We start from the raw sequence: 16,099 nt of genomic DNA on the forward strand, positions 1-16,099 counted from the left end.
CCATCTTCGTTCTCAAGGCGGACAGCGCCAGGCCTAGTGACTCGTTTCACCCGGTAAGGGCCTTCCCACTTCGGCGTCAACTTGTTGGAATTCTTGGCGGACTGAACACGCCGAAGAACAAGGTCGCCTTCCTCGAGACTTCTGGCATTAACTTTGCGGCTATGGTAGCGGCGCAAAGCTTGCTGGTAGCGAGCAGCTCGCACAGCAGCCTGAAGACGATCTTCCTCAAGGAGCAGCGCGTCATCTTGTCGCAGCTGCTCTTGCTCAAGCTCATCATAAGCGAGCACTCGAGGTGACCCGTATACGAGTTCCGTGGGGATAACTGCCTCTGCTCCATAGACTAGAGCGAAAGGTGTCTGGCCAGTGGCTCGATTTGGCATCGTTCTGATCGACCAAAGAACCACTGGCAGTTCCTCGATCCAGTTTCTTCCGCACTTGTGCAGCCTGTCGAAAGTTCTGGTCTTGAGCCCACGCAGCACTTCAGCATTTGCCCTCTCCGCTTGATCGTTGCTTCTCGGGTGAGCAACAGAAGCGAAGCAGACCTTGGCGCCAAGATCTTGGACGTACTGCATGAAGGTGCGGCTCGTAAATTGCGTACCGTTGTCGGTGATTATCCTGTTAGGGATCCCGAAGCGGCAAACAATCGACCTGAAGAACTTGACTGCTGACTGTGCTGTCACCTTCCTCACTGGTTCCACTTCCGGCCACTTTGTGAACTTGTCGATTGCAACGTACAAGTACTCAAAGCCCCCGACTGCTCGGGGGAAGGGGCCGAGGATGTCGAGCCCCCAGACCGAAAATGGCCAGGATAAAGGGATCGTCTGGAGAGCTTGAGCTGGTTGGTGTATCTGCTTGGAATGGAACTGGCACGCTTCACACTTGGTTACTTGTGCAGTTGCATCCTGGAGGGCTGTTGGCCAAAAGAAACCTTGCCGGAATGCTTTGCCGGCAAGTGCTCTTGTGCCAATGTGGTGACCACATATGCCTCCATGTATCTCTGCCAACAGCTTTTGTCCGTCTTCCCGGTGAATACACTTCAATTTCACACCGTTGAGTCTTCTTCTATACAGTGTCTTGCCGACAAACTGGTACATACTTGACTACCGGGCTACTCTTTCTGCTTCTTCTTGCTCTTCGAGAAGTTCTCCTGTCTGAAGGAAATGGACAATCTGCTGTGCCCATGCTGGAGCTTGTGGCTCGACAACAAGGACTAAAGGCAAATCTGCTGCTGCGGGAACATCCGCTTCTATGGCGAGAACCTGGGGCTCTGCCGGAGCCTGATGTTCCCCGGCAAGCTTGCCGGACCAAAACTTGTCGGGAGCTTCTGCTTCAACGGAACAAACCCTGGGGTTTGCCGGAGCAGAGTGCTCCTCAGCGCAAGGCAAATCTGTTGCTGCGGGAAAGTCCGCTTCCACGGCAAGAATCTGCGGTTCTGCCGGAGCTTGACGTTCCCCGACAAGTTTGCCGGAGCAAAACTTGTCGGGAGCTTCTGCTTCAACAGAACAAACCCTGGGGTTTTCCGGAGCAGATTGCTCCTCGGCGCTCTTGGCGTTGATCTTGGGGACCCTCTTGGCGGCGGCTTCGGGAAGCTCTGCCGGCAAATAGTCACCAGAAATCAACTTCCTCTTCTTGCTCTGCCCAGTTGATGGCGTTACAGATGGTTGAGTCAGCTTGAGCACAAAGATCCCTGGTTCCACTGGTAACTTAAGTGCGGCGCACTTTGACAGGCCATCGGCAATGCCGTTCTGAGCTCTTGGAACATGCTCCATCTGCAGGCCGTCAAAGTGCTCTTCTAGCTTTCTCACTTCGTCGACGTAGGCTTCCATCAACGGACTCTGATAATTCTTGTTCACTTGCCAGACGACAAGCTGCGAGTCACCCCTGACAATGAGTTTCTTGATCCCAAGGTCTGCCGCGATCCTGAGACCGGCAAGCAAGCCTTCATACTCTGCAGTATTGTTTGTTGCTTGCTCCTTGGGAAAGTGCATCTGGAATACGTACTTGAGGTGCTCTCCGGTGGGTACGATAAGCAGCACGCCAGCGCCGGCGCCTTGCAGCGAAAAGGCACCATCAAAGTACATCAGCCACTCTTTGCTTGCTTCCTTGACGGGGATGCTCGTTTCTGGAATTTCTTCATCTGGTGTTGGCGTCCATTCTGCTATGAATTCTGCCAATGCTCTGCTTTGGATAGTTGAAGTACTTTCAAACTTAAGGCCAAAGCTTGACAGTTCCAGTGCCCACTCAACAATCCTGCCTGTCGCTTCTGGATTCTGTAGTATCCTCTTCAGCGGAAAGCGAGTGACAACTGTGATCTCATGTGCTTGGAAGTAATGGCGCAGCTTTCTCGAGGCCATGAGAAGGCCGAAAAGCAATTTCTGCATGCCAGAGTACCTTGACCTAGCCCCCTGCAGAAGGGAGCTGACAAAGTAAACTGGGCGCTGCACCATTTTCTTCTGTATTTCCTCGTGCATCTGCGCGGATTCATCTTTGTCGGGACCAGAGCTTGTCGGGAAGCCCCCTGCTTGTAACTGGATGTGCTTGCCGTGGTTGCGGGCTCGTCATCTGCCTCCCTCTCTGCTACTAACGCAGCACTAACCACTTGATTGGTTGCCACTATATACAGCAACAACTTCTCTTGTAGCCTAGGTGCGACAAGTATTGGAGGGGAGGACAGGTATCTCTTCAAGTCTTGCAGCGTAGCCTCCGCTTCCGGAGTCCATTTCATTGGACCTGCCTTTTTCAATAATTTGAAAAATGGCAGGGCACGCTCAGCAGACCTAGAGATAAACCTGCTGAGAGCAGCCACGCAACCGGAAAGTCTTTGTACATCCTTGACGCGCTTTGGTGCTTCAATCTGCTCAATGGCCTTGATCTTGTCGGGATTGGCTTCGATTCCCCGCTGAGATACGAAGAACCCGAGAAGCTTGCCGGAGGGGACTCCAAACACGCACTTCTCAGGGTTGAGCTTGAGGCTGATCTTGCGCAGATTTGCAAAGGTCTCGTCTAAATCTTGAATCAGGGTTGCTCTGTCTTTGCTCTTGACTACTATGTCATCCATGTATGCTTCCACATTTCTGTGTATCTACTGCTCAAGAGGGACATGAACTACTCTTGCAAACGTTGAACCAGCATTTTTTAATCCGAAAGGCATCCGTACGAAACAGTACGTGCCACATGGAGTAATAAATGCGATCTTCTCCTCATCCTCTTCTGCCATGAAGATCTAATGGTATCCTGAGTATGCGTCAAGAAATGAAAGCAAATCACATCCAGCTGTGGAGTCAACAATCTGGTCAATGCGCGGCAAAGGAAATGGGTCTTAGGAAATCGATACAAAGTCTCCATTTCCCGTTTGCCTTGCGCACGACTACAGGATTGGCCAACCACGTAGGATGGAGCACTCCTCTGACAAGGCCTGCTGCTTCCAACTTCTTGATCTCTTCTGCAATGAATTCTTGGCGCTCCACTGCTTGCTTCCTGATCTTTTGCTTGACGGGCCGCGCATGAGGACAAACGGCAAGGTGGTGCTCAATTACTTTCCTGGGAACACCGGGGATGTCAGACGGTTGCCATGCAAACACATCGACATTCGCCCGCAGGAAAGCAATGAGTGCGCTTTCCTATTTGGGGTCGAGAGTGGTACTGATGGTGAAGGTTCCACCAGTGCCGTCCTCCTTGGCGGACACCTTTTTCGTCTCTGGTGGAGCTGCCATCGTCTTCTTACACTTGCCGGTGGAGCTCGATGGTGCCTTCTCGACGGCAGCGCAGCACTCCGAAGAGGTGCGCTTGCCGGAGTGGGCATCAGAACTCTTGCCGGACTTGGTCTTCTTCCCCCCAGGAGCTTCAGCGGCAAGTGACTTGCGTCTGCTGCGGCTGCTGCTTCCCGGTAGATCTTGTCGGCGCAGATAAGAGCATCCTTCTTGTCTCCGGGGATAGAGATGATGCTTATCGGGCCTGGCATCTTCAGCATGTTGTATGCATAGTGAGAGGCTGCCATGAACTTGGCGAGTGCTGGACGGCCAAGTATCCCATTGTAAGGCAATGGAATATCGGCAACGTCAAAAGTGACCCTCTCAGTCCTGAAGTTCAGCTCGCTGCCAAATGTTACTGGCAACGTGACTTTCCCCTTCGGCTTGCTCCTTCCCGGGTTAATTCCTTGGAATGTGCCGGTCTCTTCAAGCTCGCTGTCAGGGATCTGGAGTTTCTGGAGTACAGCGGAGGAGATCAGGTTCAAGCCGGCCCCGTCGTCAACTAACATCTTAGTGACCTTGAGGTTGCGGATAGTTGGTGAAACCAACATCGGCAAGCACCCGACCGCAGTTGTGCGATCAGGGTGGTCCTCAATATCAAAGATGATAGGCGTGCTGGACCATTTCAGAAGCTTGCGTGATTCGACGGGTGGTTCTGCTGCATTGACTTCCCGCACCCACTGCTTGAGTTGGCGGTGCGAAGTATGCAGAGAAGCACCACCGTCAACGCACAAGACCTCTGTGGCTTTCTGGAACTCCTGCTCACTGGTCTTGACATCATCCATGTCTTCGTCGTCGTCGTCATCTTCATCCTTGTCGCGGCCGCGGGGAGGTCTGTCTCCTTGCCGCTGCTTGGCCTTGCCGCGGCGTCCTCCCCGGCCGACGCGCTTCTTGCCGGATTCTCCAGCGCCACCTTGGGCCCTCTCCTTGTCGCGTCGCTCGTATTCAGCTTTTTGCTGCTGGACAAGCTGCTCGACCTTCTTGTAGCTCTGGAGGTCATGGCCCTTGGTGCGGTGGATCTTGCAGTACTGCTTGTCGGAGCCGTCCTGCTTGTCGGCGACCGCTACAGCCTGGCAGTTGGTGCATGCGGCAACCTCCTTGCCGGAGGTACCAACATTGGCTTTCTTGGCGCCACCTTCGTTGCCGGACTGCTCAACGACTAGCACATCTTTGCCTTTCTTCTTCCTATTCCGCCGCCGGTTTTTCTTTGCCAGGGCAGCATCCTCACTGTTAGATCCTCCCGCTCCTGTATTCTCTCTGGGGAGTCTCCTCCCTTCCTCAGCATGTGCACACTTGTCGTCCAGGGCATACAGCTCACTGACGTCTCTGATCTTGCACATCACCATCTCCTCCCGCATCCTGCGGTTATGCACGTTCTGATGAAACACGCTGATGACCGCGGCAGGGTGGACATCTGGGATGTTGTGCTATACACGGCTGAATCTCTGAATGTACTTGCACAGGGGCTCTCCTTCCTTCTGGGCTAGCAGATGAAGGTCACTCTCTTGGCCATGAGGTTTGTGGCCGCCTGTAAAGGTGCTGACAAACTGATGGCAAAGGTCTGCCCAGGAGGATATGGTGTTGTCCGGCAAGTTCATGAGCCAGGATCTGGCGTTGGGCTTGAGCAACAGCGGGAAGTAGTTGGCAAGGATCTTGTCGTCCCATCCCCCGGCAGCCTGCACCGCGATGGTGTAGATGCTGAGGAACTCCGACGGATGCGACTTGCCGTCGTAGTTCTCCAGTACGTCTGGCTTGAAATTCTTCATGCTGGGCCACTGGACTTGCCGTAGCTCACGGGTAAACGCAGGGCAACCTACCGCGTACGGCAAGTCGCCTGGTTCCCCTGGCACATGCATGTCGACAGAGGGCCCAGCGCGCTTCTCTGATTGACGTCACGCTTCTCTTTGGCGCTCGATGCGAGTACGAGCGTCTTGTTGTTGTCGTTCGTGAAGAACTTGGCGCTGATCGCGACGAGCTCGTGGATCTGATGACGCAGTGGAGTCGCTGTCGAGGTGGATCCGGCGAGTCGGCGATCTTGGCCTTCGGGGCGGAGAGTGCACAGTGGTTGCACCCCCACCGGTCTTGGCGCCACCGGCTTGTGCCTGGCTGACTTGCCGCGGCAGCGACGTGCCCGGCTGCCGTTGGGCGTCACCATTGGCGAAGCCGATGAGACTCTGAATGGTGGCCCTCCAGTCGTCGATCTTGTCTGCCGTTGGAGGGTAGTCCAGGAGCAGTTGAGCTCGCGCCAAAGCTTCTGCTGGAGTGGCGGGTGGCGGTGGCGAACGGTGCGAGGAGCGGGATATGCTCGGACTTCTAACTATGTTAGAAGGAGCAGTATCCCGTCCAGGCGACCATGCCTCGCTCGTGCCAGCATGTTGGCGTGCATGCTGGTCTTGAGCACTCCGAGATCCACCAGCTCGATCTTGGTCCAGCAAACGCATGGTACTGTGAGCACCATGACGCTGCCGGTCCCGCGCCTCCTGAGATGGGCGCGGTGCATGTACGGACGCCGAGTTCTTGGAGTGCGCCCGGTCGTTGTGGGAGCCGGCCACGCCGCCGATGGGCAGCGCAGCCTTGTCCTTGGACCTGGCAGCACCGTGAGCTCCCTCGTCGACGCCCGTTCTTCCGCCGGCACCTACCCCATCAGCCACTTGCTCCGACGATGGTGGGTTCAGCGCGGACGGAGCAGCCGCCTCCGAAGCCTTCTTCTTCGGCGGCATGTCGATGAAGATGATGAAGATCTAGCTCGCGCGAACGCCGGATCTGGTTCACACAACCTCGACGCCCCCTACCTGGCGCGCCAAAGATGTCGGGGACTGATCCACGAACACCTATGAGACCGGCGGGCCGAGTCCCTTTCGATTCGGTGGGGGCAGAGGCTGTGCAAAGAGCGGATCGAGGCGAGGCACGCGAGCAGTTTACCCAGGTTCGGGCCGCACGGATGCGTAAAACCCTACTCCTTCTTTGTGGTTTGTATTGATTCCTTGCTCGGGAGCACGGAGTGCTACAGTACACCCCAGCAGCTAACGAGACCGAGCGTGAATCTCCTCTGAACTGGCTAACTAGCTAACATGCTAACCAGCCAACCAGCTAACCAGCTAACCCCCCCTACGTTGCGCATGGGCCTCCTTTTATATGCTCAAGGGGTCACCGACAGGTGGCAACGTAGACAAGGGTAAAAATGGAAAGGTGCTGCGGTAGGTACAGCTACCTGCTACAGTGTATCATACCTAACCCTAACGGCAGGGGACAAGGGCATTAAATGCCCGTCTGCGTCGCCTAAATAGTGCAAAAGGGACCGTCAGGGACGCCACCGCTTGCCACGATGGCAATCTTGTCAGCGCCGCTTGCCACCGCGCACCCCTGGCTGCACAGCCTCCCGCCACGTACGCCTGGAAGGGTCCCAGAGTGACACGTTGGTGGATGTGCTGGAGCGCGGGCGCGGAGTGGTGGCTTGCCGCGGCAAGCGCCTTGCCGTGGTGGTTGTCTTGTCATGTCCGGGAGTTTGTCGCTCACCGGGCCTTGCCGGGGAGCGAGGCGCGCCGCGGCAAGTTCCTTGAGATGCCTTGGGTGGCCTTCCCGGCAAGCTCCTCTTGCCGGGGTCTTGAGATGCTTTTGTTGGCCTTCCCGGCAAGCTCCTCTTGCCGGGGTCTTGTCTCCTTGACTTGGATACTTTGTTCTTGAATGGCTCCAAAGGAACCACGGAGGACCTTGGCGGTCACCCGGCAAGCCTTGCCGCGAGACGCTGCGACTGCCCGTGCACAAGTTCGGGGTACTAGGGTACCCCTACTCTAGTACACCGACAGAGACTTGCCGGTAACGAGATTGAACAAGGTATCGGGATACCGATGATCGAATCTCGGGCAAGTATCGTACCGCTAGACAAAGGGAATTGTATACGGGATTGATTAAGTCCTTGACATCGTGGTTCATCCGATGAGATCATCGTGGAGCATGTGGGAGCCAACATGGGTATCCAGATCCCGCTGATGGTTATTGATCGGAGAGTCATCTCGGTCATGTCTGCATGTCTCCCGAACCCGTAGGGTCTACACACTTAAGGTTCGGTGACGCTAGGGTTATAGAGATATTAGTATGCGGTAACCCGAATGTTGTTCGGAGTCCCGGATGAGATCCCAAACGTCACGAGGAGTTCCGTAATGGTCCGGAGGTAAAGAATTATATATAGGAAGTGCTATTTCGGCTATTGGGACAAGTTTCGGGGTCACCGGTATTATACCGGGACCACCGGAAGAGTCCCGGGGGTCCACCGGGTGGGGCCACCTGCCCCAGGGGGCCACATGGGCTGTAGGGGGTGCTCCTTGGCCTGTATGGGCCAAGGGCACCAGCCCCAAGAGGCCCATGCGCCAAGAGATAAGGGAAAGGAAGAGTCCTAAAGGGGGAAGGCACCTCCGAGGTGCCTTGGGGAGGATGGACTCCTCCCTGGCCGCACCCTTCCTTGGAGGAAGGGCCAAGGCTGCGCCCCCCCTCTCCCTTGGCCCTATATATAGTGGGGGGAAGGGAGGGCAGCAACACCTAAGCCCTGGCGCCTCCCTCTCCCTCCCATGACACATCTCCCTTCTCCCGCAGCGCTTGGCGAAGCCCTGTTGGAATCCCGCTACTTCCACCACGCCGTCGTGCTGCTGGATCTCCATCAACCTCTCCTCCCCCCTTGCTGGATCAAGAAGGAGGAGACGCCGCTGCTCCATACGTGTGTTGAACGCGGAGGTGCCGTCCGTTCGGCGCTAGGATCATCGGTGATTTGGATCACGACGAGTACGACTCCATCAACCCCGTTCTCTTGAACGCTTCCGCGCGCGATCTACAAGGGTATGTAGATCCACTCCTCCCTCGTTGCTAGATGACTCCATAGATTGATCTTGGTGATACATAGAAAATTTTGAATTATTGCTACGTTCCCCTTCAGTGGCATCATGAGCTAGGTCTATGCGTAGTTTTTGTGCACGAGTAGAACACAAAGTAGTTGTGGGCGTTGATTTTGTTCAATATGCTTACCGTTACTAGTCCAATCTTGATTCGGCGGCATTGTGGGATGAAGCGGCCCGGACCGACCTTACACGTACTCTTACGTGAGACTGGTTCCACCGACTGACATGCACTAGTTGCATAAGGTGGCTAGCGGGTGTCTGTCTCTCCCACTTTAGTCGGATCGGATTCGATGAAAAGGGTCCTTATGAAGGGTAAATAGCAATTGGCATATCACGTTGTGGTTTTTGCGTAGGTAAGAAACGTTCTTGCTAGAAACCCATAGCAGCCACGTAAAACATGCAAACAACAATTAGAGGACGTCTAACTTGTTTTTGCAGGGTATGCTATGTGATGTGATATGGCCAAAAGGATGTGATGAATGATATATGTGATGTATGAGATTGATCATGTTCTTGTAATAGGAATCATGACTTGCATGTCGATGAGTATGACAACCGGCAGGAGCCATAGGAGTTGTCTTAATTTATTTATGACCTGCGTGTCAACATAAACGTCATGTAATTACTTTACTTTATTGCTAACCGTTAGTTGTAGTAGTAGAAGTAATAGTTGACGAGACAACTTCATGAAGACACGATGATAGAGATAATGATGATGGAGATCATGGTGTCATGCCGGTGACGATGATGATCATGGAGCCCCGAAGATGGAGATCAAGAGGAGCAAAGTGATGATGGCCATATCATGTCACTATTTGATTGCATGTGATGTTTACCATGTTTATGCATCTTGTTTACTTAGAACGACGGTAGTAAATAAGATGATCCCTCATAATAATTTCAAGAAAGTGTTCCCCCTAACTGTGCACCGTTGCGACAGTTCGTTGTTTCGAAGCACCACGTGATGATCGGGTGTTAGATTCTAACGTTCACATACAACGGGTGTAAGACAGATTTACACATGCGAAACACTTAGGTTGACTTGACGAGCCTAGCATGTACAGACATGGCCTCGGAACACAAGAGACCGAAAGGTCGAGCATGAGTCGTATGGTAGATACGATCAACATGAAGATGTTCACCGATGATGACTAGTCCGTCTCATGTGATGATCGGACACGGCCTAGTTGACTCGGATCATGTAATCACTTAGATGACTAGAGGGATGTCTATCTGAGTGGGAGTTCACAAGATGAACTTAATTATCCTGAACATAGTCAAAAGGTCTTCGCAAATTATGTCGTAGCTCGCGCTTCAGTTCTACTGTTTAGATATGTTCCTAGAGAAAATTTAGTTGAAAGTTGATAGTAGCAATTATGCGGACTAGGTCCGTAAACTGAGGATTGTCCTCATTGCTTCATAGAAGGCTTATGTCCTTAATGCACCGCTCAGTGTGCTGAACCTCAAACGTCGTCTGTGGATGTTGCGCACATCTGACATACACATTTTGATAACTATGTGATAGTTCAGTTAAACGGTTTAGAGTTGAGGCACCGAAGACGGTTTTGAAACGTCGCGAAACATATGAGATGTTTTGAGGGCTGAAATTGGGATTTCAGGCTCGTGCCCACGTCAAGAGGTATAAGACCTCCGACGATTTTCTTAGCCTGCAAACTAAGGGAGAAAAGCTCAATTGTTGAGCTTGTGGTCAGATTGTCTGAGTACAACAATCATTTGAATCAAGTGGGAGTTGATCTTCCAAATGAGATAGTGATGTTTCTCCGAAGTCATTACCACCAAGCTGCTAGAGCTTCGTGATGAACTATAATATATCAGGGACATATATGATGATCCTTGAGATATTCGCGATGTTTGACACCACAAAAGTAGAAATCAAAAGGGAGCATCAATCGTTGATGGTTAGTAAAACCACTAGTTTCAAGAAGGGCAAGGGCAAAAAGGGATGCTTCATGAAACAGCAATTCAGCTGCTGCTCTAGTGAAGACACCCAAGGTTGAACCCAAACCCGAGACTAAGTGCTTCTGTAATAAAGGGAACAGCCACTGGAGCAGAATTACCCTAGATACTTGGTAGATAAGAAGGCTGGCAAGGTTAATAGAAGTATATTGGATATACATTGTGTTGATGTGTACTTTACTAGTACTCCTAGTAGCACCAGGGTATTAGATACCGGTTCGGTTGCTAAGTGTTAGTAAACTCGAAATAAAAGCTACGGAATAAACGGAGACTAGCTAAAGGTGAGCTGACGATATGTGTTGGAAGTGGTTCCAAGGTTGATATGATCAAGCATCACACGCTCCCTCTACCATCGAGATTGGTATTAAAACCTAAATAATTGTTATTTGGTGTTTGCGTTGAGCATAGACATGATTGGATTATGTCTATCGCAATACGATTATTCATTTAAGGAGAATAATGGTTACTCTGTTTATTTGAATAATACCTTCAATGGTCTTACGCCTAAAATAAATGGTTTATTGAATCTCGATCGTAGTGATACACATGTTCATGCCAAAAGATATAGGATAGTAATGATAGTACCACCTACTTGTGGCACTGCCACTTAAGTCATATCGGTATAAAACGCATGAAGAAGCTCCATGTTGATGGATCTTTGGACTCACTCATTTTTGAAAGGATTGAGACATGCAAACCATGTTTGTTGGTAGATATGCATGAAGAAACTCCATGCAAATGGATCGTTTGGACTCACTTGATTTTGAATCACTTGAGACATGCAAATCATACCACATGGGCAAGATGACTGAAAGCCTCGTTTTTAGTAAAATGGAACTAGAAAGCAACTTGTTGGAAGAAATACATTTTGATGTGTGCAGTCCAATGAGTGCTGACGCATGTAGTGGATATCGTTATGTTCTTACTTCACAGATGATTTGAGTAGATGTTGAGTACATTTACTTGATAAATCACGAGTCTGAATTATTGAAAGGTTCAAGTAATTTCAGGGTGAAGTTGAAAGATCGTCGTGACAAGAGGATAAAATATCTATGATATGATCATAGAGATGAATATCTGAATTACGAGTTTGGCACAGAGTTAAGACATTGTGGAAATTGTTTCACAACTAATACAGCCTAGAACACCATAGTATGATGGTGTGTCCGAGCATCATAACTGCACCCTATTGGATATGATGCATACCATGATGTCTCTTATCGAATTACCACGATAGTTTATGGGTTAGGCATTAGAGACAACCACATTCACTTTAAATAGGGCACCACATAATTCCGATGAGATGACACCGTATGAACTATGGTTTAGAGAAACCTAAGCTGTCATTTCTTAAAAGTTTGGGGCTGCGACGCTTATGTGAAAAGTTTCAGGCTGATAAGCTCGAACCCAAAGCGGATAAATGCATCTTCATAGGACACCCAAAACAGTTGGGTATACCTCCTGTCTCAGATCCGAAAGCAATAAGGGATTGTTTCTAGAATCGGGTCCTTTCTCGAGGAAAAGTTTCTCTTGAAAGAATTGAGTGGGACGATGGTGGAGACTTGATAAGGTTATTGAACCGTCTCTTCAACTAGTGTGTGGCAGGGCACAGGGAGTTGTTCCTGTGGCACCTACACCAATTGAAGTGGAAGCTTATGATAGTGATCATGAAACTTCAGATCAAGTCACTACCAAACCTCGTCGGATGACAAGGATGCGTACTACTTCAGAGTGGTACGTAATCCTGTCTTGGAAGTCATGTTGCTAGACAACAATGAACCTACGAGTTATGGAGAAGCGATGGTGGGCCTGGATTCCAAAATGGCTCTAGGCCATATAATCCGAGAGAGGATCCATATATGAAAACAAAGTGAAGACTTTGGAAGAACTACTTGATGGTCGTAAGACTGTTAGGTACATATGGATTTTAAAAGGAAGACAGACGATGATGGTAGGTATCACCATTAAGAAAGCTCGACTTGTCGTTAAGATGTTTTCCGACAAGTTCAAGGAGTTGACTACGATGAGACTTTCTCACTCATAGCGACGCTAAGAGTCTGTTGGAATTATATTAGCGATTACTGCATTATTTATGAAATCTTGTAGATAGGATGTCAAAACATTGTTTCCTCGACGATTTTCTTGAGGAAAGGTTGTATGTGATACAACCGGAAGGTTTTGTCAATCCTGAAAGATGCTAATAAGTATGCAAAGCTCCATCAATCCTTCTAAGGACTGGAGTAAGCATCTTGGAGTTGGAATGTACACTTTGATGAGATGATCAAAGATTTTGGGTTTATAGAAAGTTTATGAGAAACTTGTATTTCCAAAGAAGTGAGTGGGAGCACTATAGAATTTCTGATGAGTATATGTTGTTGACATATTATTGATCGGAAATGATGTAGAATTTCTGGAAAGCATGCAGAGTTATTTGAAAAGTGTTTTTCAATGGAAAGCCTGGATTAAGCTACTTGAACATTGAGCATCAAGATCTATAAGGATAGATCAAAATTCTTAATGGTACTTTCAAATGAGCACATACCTTGACATGATCTTGAAGGTGTTCAAGATGGATCAGTCAAAGAAGGAGTTCTTGCCTGAGTTGTAAGGTATGAAGTCTTAAAGCTCGACCACGGCAGAAGAAAGAGGAAGGACGAAGGTCGTCCCCTATGCTTTTGTCATAGGCTCTCTACAGTATGCTATGCTGTGTGCCGCACCTGAACTGTGCCTTGCCATGAGTCAGTCAAGGGGTACAAGAGTGATCCAAGAATGGATCACAGGACAGCGGTCAAAGTTATCCTTAGTAACTAGTGGACTAAGGAATTTTCTCGATTATGGAGGTGGTAAAAGAGTTCGTCGTAAAGGGTTACGCCGATGCAAACTTTGACACTAATCCAAATTATTCTGAGTAGTAAACTGGATTTGTATAGTAGAACAGTTATTTGGAATAGCTCCAAATAGAACGTGGTAGATGCATCTAGGAGATGACATAGAGATTTGTGAAGTACATACGGATCTGAAAGATTCAGACCCGTTGACTATAACATCTCTCACAAGCATAACATGATCAAACCCAGAACTCATCGAGTGTTAATCACATGGTAATGTGAACTAGATTATTGACTCTAGTAAACTCTTTGGGTGTTAGTCATATGGGGATGTGACCTTGAGTTTTAATCACATATCGATGTGAACTGGATTATTGACTCTAGTGCAAGTGGGAGACTGTTGGAAATATGCCCTAGAGGCAATAATAAATTAGTTATTATTATATTTCCTTGTTCATGATAATCGTTTATTATCCATGCTAGAATTGTATTGATAGGAAACTCAGATACAAGTGTGGATACATAGACAACACCATGTCCCTAGTAAGCCTCTAGTTGACTAGCTCGTTGATCAATAGATGGTCACGGTTTCCTGGCCATGGACATTGGATGTCGTTGATAACGAGATCACATCATTAGGAGAATGATGTGATGGACAAGACCCAATCCTAAGCCTAGCACAAGATCATGTAGGTCGTATGCTAAAGCTTTTCTAATGTCAAGTATCGTTTCCTTAGACCATGAGATTGTGCAACTCCCGGATACCGTAGGAGTGCTTTGGGTGTGCCAAATGTCACAACGTAACTGGGTCGCTATAAAGGTACACTACAGGTATCTCCGAAAGTGTCTGTTGGGTTGGCACGAATCGAGACTGGGATTTGTCACTCCGTGTAAACGGAGAGGTATCTCTGGGCCCACTCGGTAGGACATCATCATAATGTGCACAATGCGATCAAGGAGTTGATCACGGGATGATGTGTTACGGAACGAGTAAAGAGACTTGCCGGTAACGAGATTGAACAAGGTATCGGGATACCGACGATCGAATCTCGGGCAAGTATCGTACCGCTAGACAAAGGGAATTGTATACGGGATTGATTAAGTCCTTGACATCATGGTTCATCCGATGAGATCATCGTGGAGCATGTGGGAGCCAACATGGGTATCCAGATCCTGCTGATGGTTATTGACCGGAGAGTCATCTCGTTCATGTCTGCATGTCTCCCGAACCCGTAGGGTCTACACACTTAAGGTTCGATGACGCTAGGGTTATAGAGATATTAGTATGCGGTAACCCGAATGTTGTTCGGAGTCCCGGGTGAGATCCCGGACGTCACGAGGAGTTCCGGAATGGTCCGGAGGTAAAGAATTATATATAGGAAGTGCTATTTCGGCTATCGGGACAAGTTTCGGGGTCACCGGTATTGTACCGGGACCACCGGAAGGGTCCCGGGGGTCCGCCGGGTGGGGCCACCTGCCCCGGGGGGGCACATGGGCTGTAGGGGGTGCGCCTTGGCCTGTATGGGCCAAGGTCACCAGCCCCAAGAGGCCCATGCGCCAAGAGATAAGGGAAAGGAAGAGTCCTAAAGGGGGAAGGCACCTCCGAGGTGCCTTGGGGAGGATGGACTCCTCCCTGGCCGCACCCTTCCTTGGAGGAAGGGCCAAGGCTGCGCCCTCCCCCTCTCCCTTGGCCCTATATATAGTGGGGGGAAGGGAGGGCAGCAACACCTAAGCCCTGGCGCCTCCCTCTCCCTTCCATGACACATCTCCCTTCTCCCGCAGCTCTTGGCGAAGCCCTGTTGGAATCCCGCTACTTCCACCACGCCGTCGTGCTGCTGGATCTCCATCAACCTCTCCTCCCCCCTTGCTGGATCAAGAAGGAGGAGACGTCGCTGCTCCGTACGTGTGTTGAACGCGAAGGTGCCGTCCGTTCGGCGCTAGGATCATCGGTGATTTGGATCACGAAGAGTACGACTCCATCAACCCCGTTCTCTTGAACGCTTCCGCGCGCGATCTACAAGTGTATGTAGATCCACTCCTCCCTCGTTGCTAGATGACTCCATAGATTGATCTTGGTGATACGTAGAAAATTTTGAATTATTGCTATGTTCCCCTTCACTCTATTCCCGTATGGCCCAATAAGGCCCATATACTCCACGGCGAATTCCCGTAACTCTCCGGTACTCCGAAAAATACCCGAATCACTCGGAACCTTTCCGAAGTCCGAATATAGTCATTCAATATATCGATCTTTACGTCTCGACCATTTCGAGACTCCTCGTCATGTCCCCGATCTCATTCGGGACTCCGAACTCCTTCGGTACATCAAAACATATAAACTCATAATATAACTGTCATCGTAGCGTTAAGCGTGCAGACCCTACGGGTTCGAGAACTATGTAGACATGACCAAGACACATCTCCGGTCAATAACCAATAGCGGAACCTGGATGCTCATATTGGCTCCTACATATTCTACGAAGATCTTTATCGGTCAGACCGCATAACAACATATGTTGTTCCCTTTGTCATCGGTATGTTACTTGCCCGAGATTCGATCGTCGGCATCTCAATACCTAGTTCAATCTCTTTACCAGCAAGTCTCTTTACTCGTTCCGTAATACATCATCTCGCAACTAACTCATTAGTTGCAATG

The sequence above is a fragment of the Triticum dicoccoides genome, unplaced genomic scaffold, assembly GCF_002162155.2.
Source record: "Triticum dicoccoides isolate Atlit2015 ecotype Zavitan unplaced genomic scaffold, WEW_v2.0 scaffold8774, whole genome shotgun sequence".
Taxonomy (NCBI): domain Eukaryota; kingdom Viridiplantae; phylum Streptophyta; class Magnoliopsida; order Poales; family Poaceae; genus Triticum; species Triticum dicoccoides.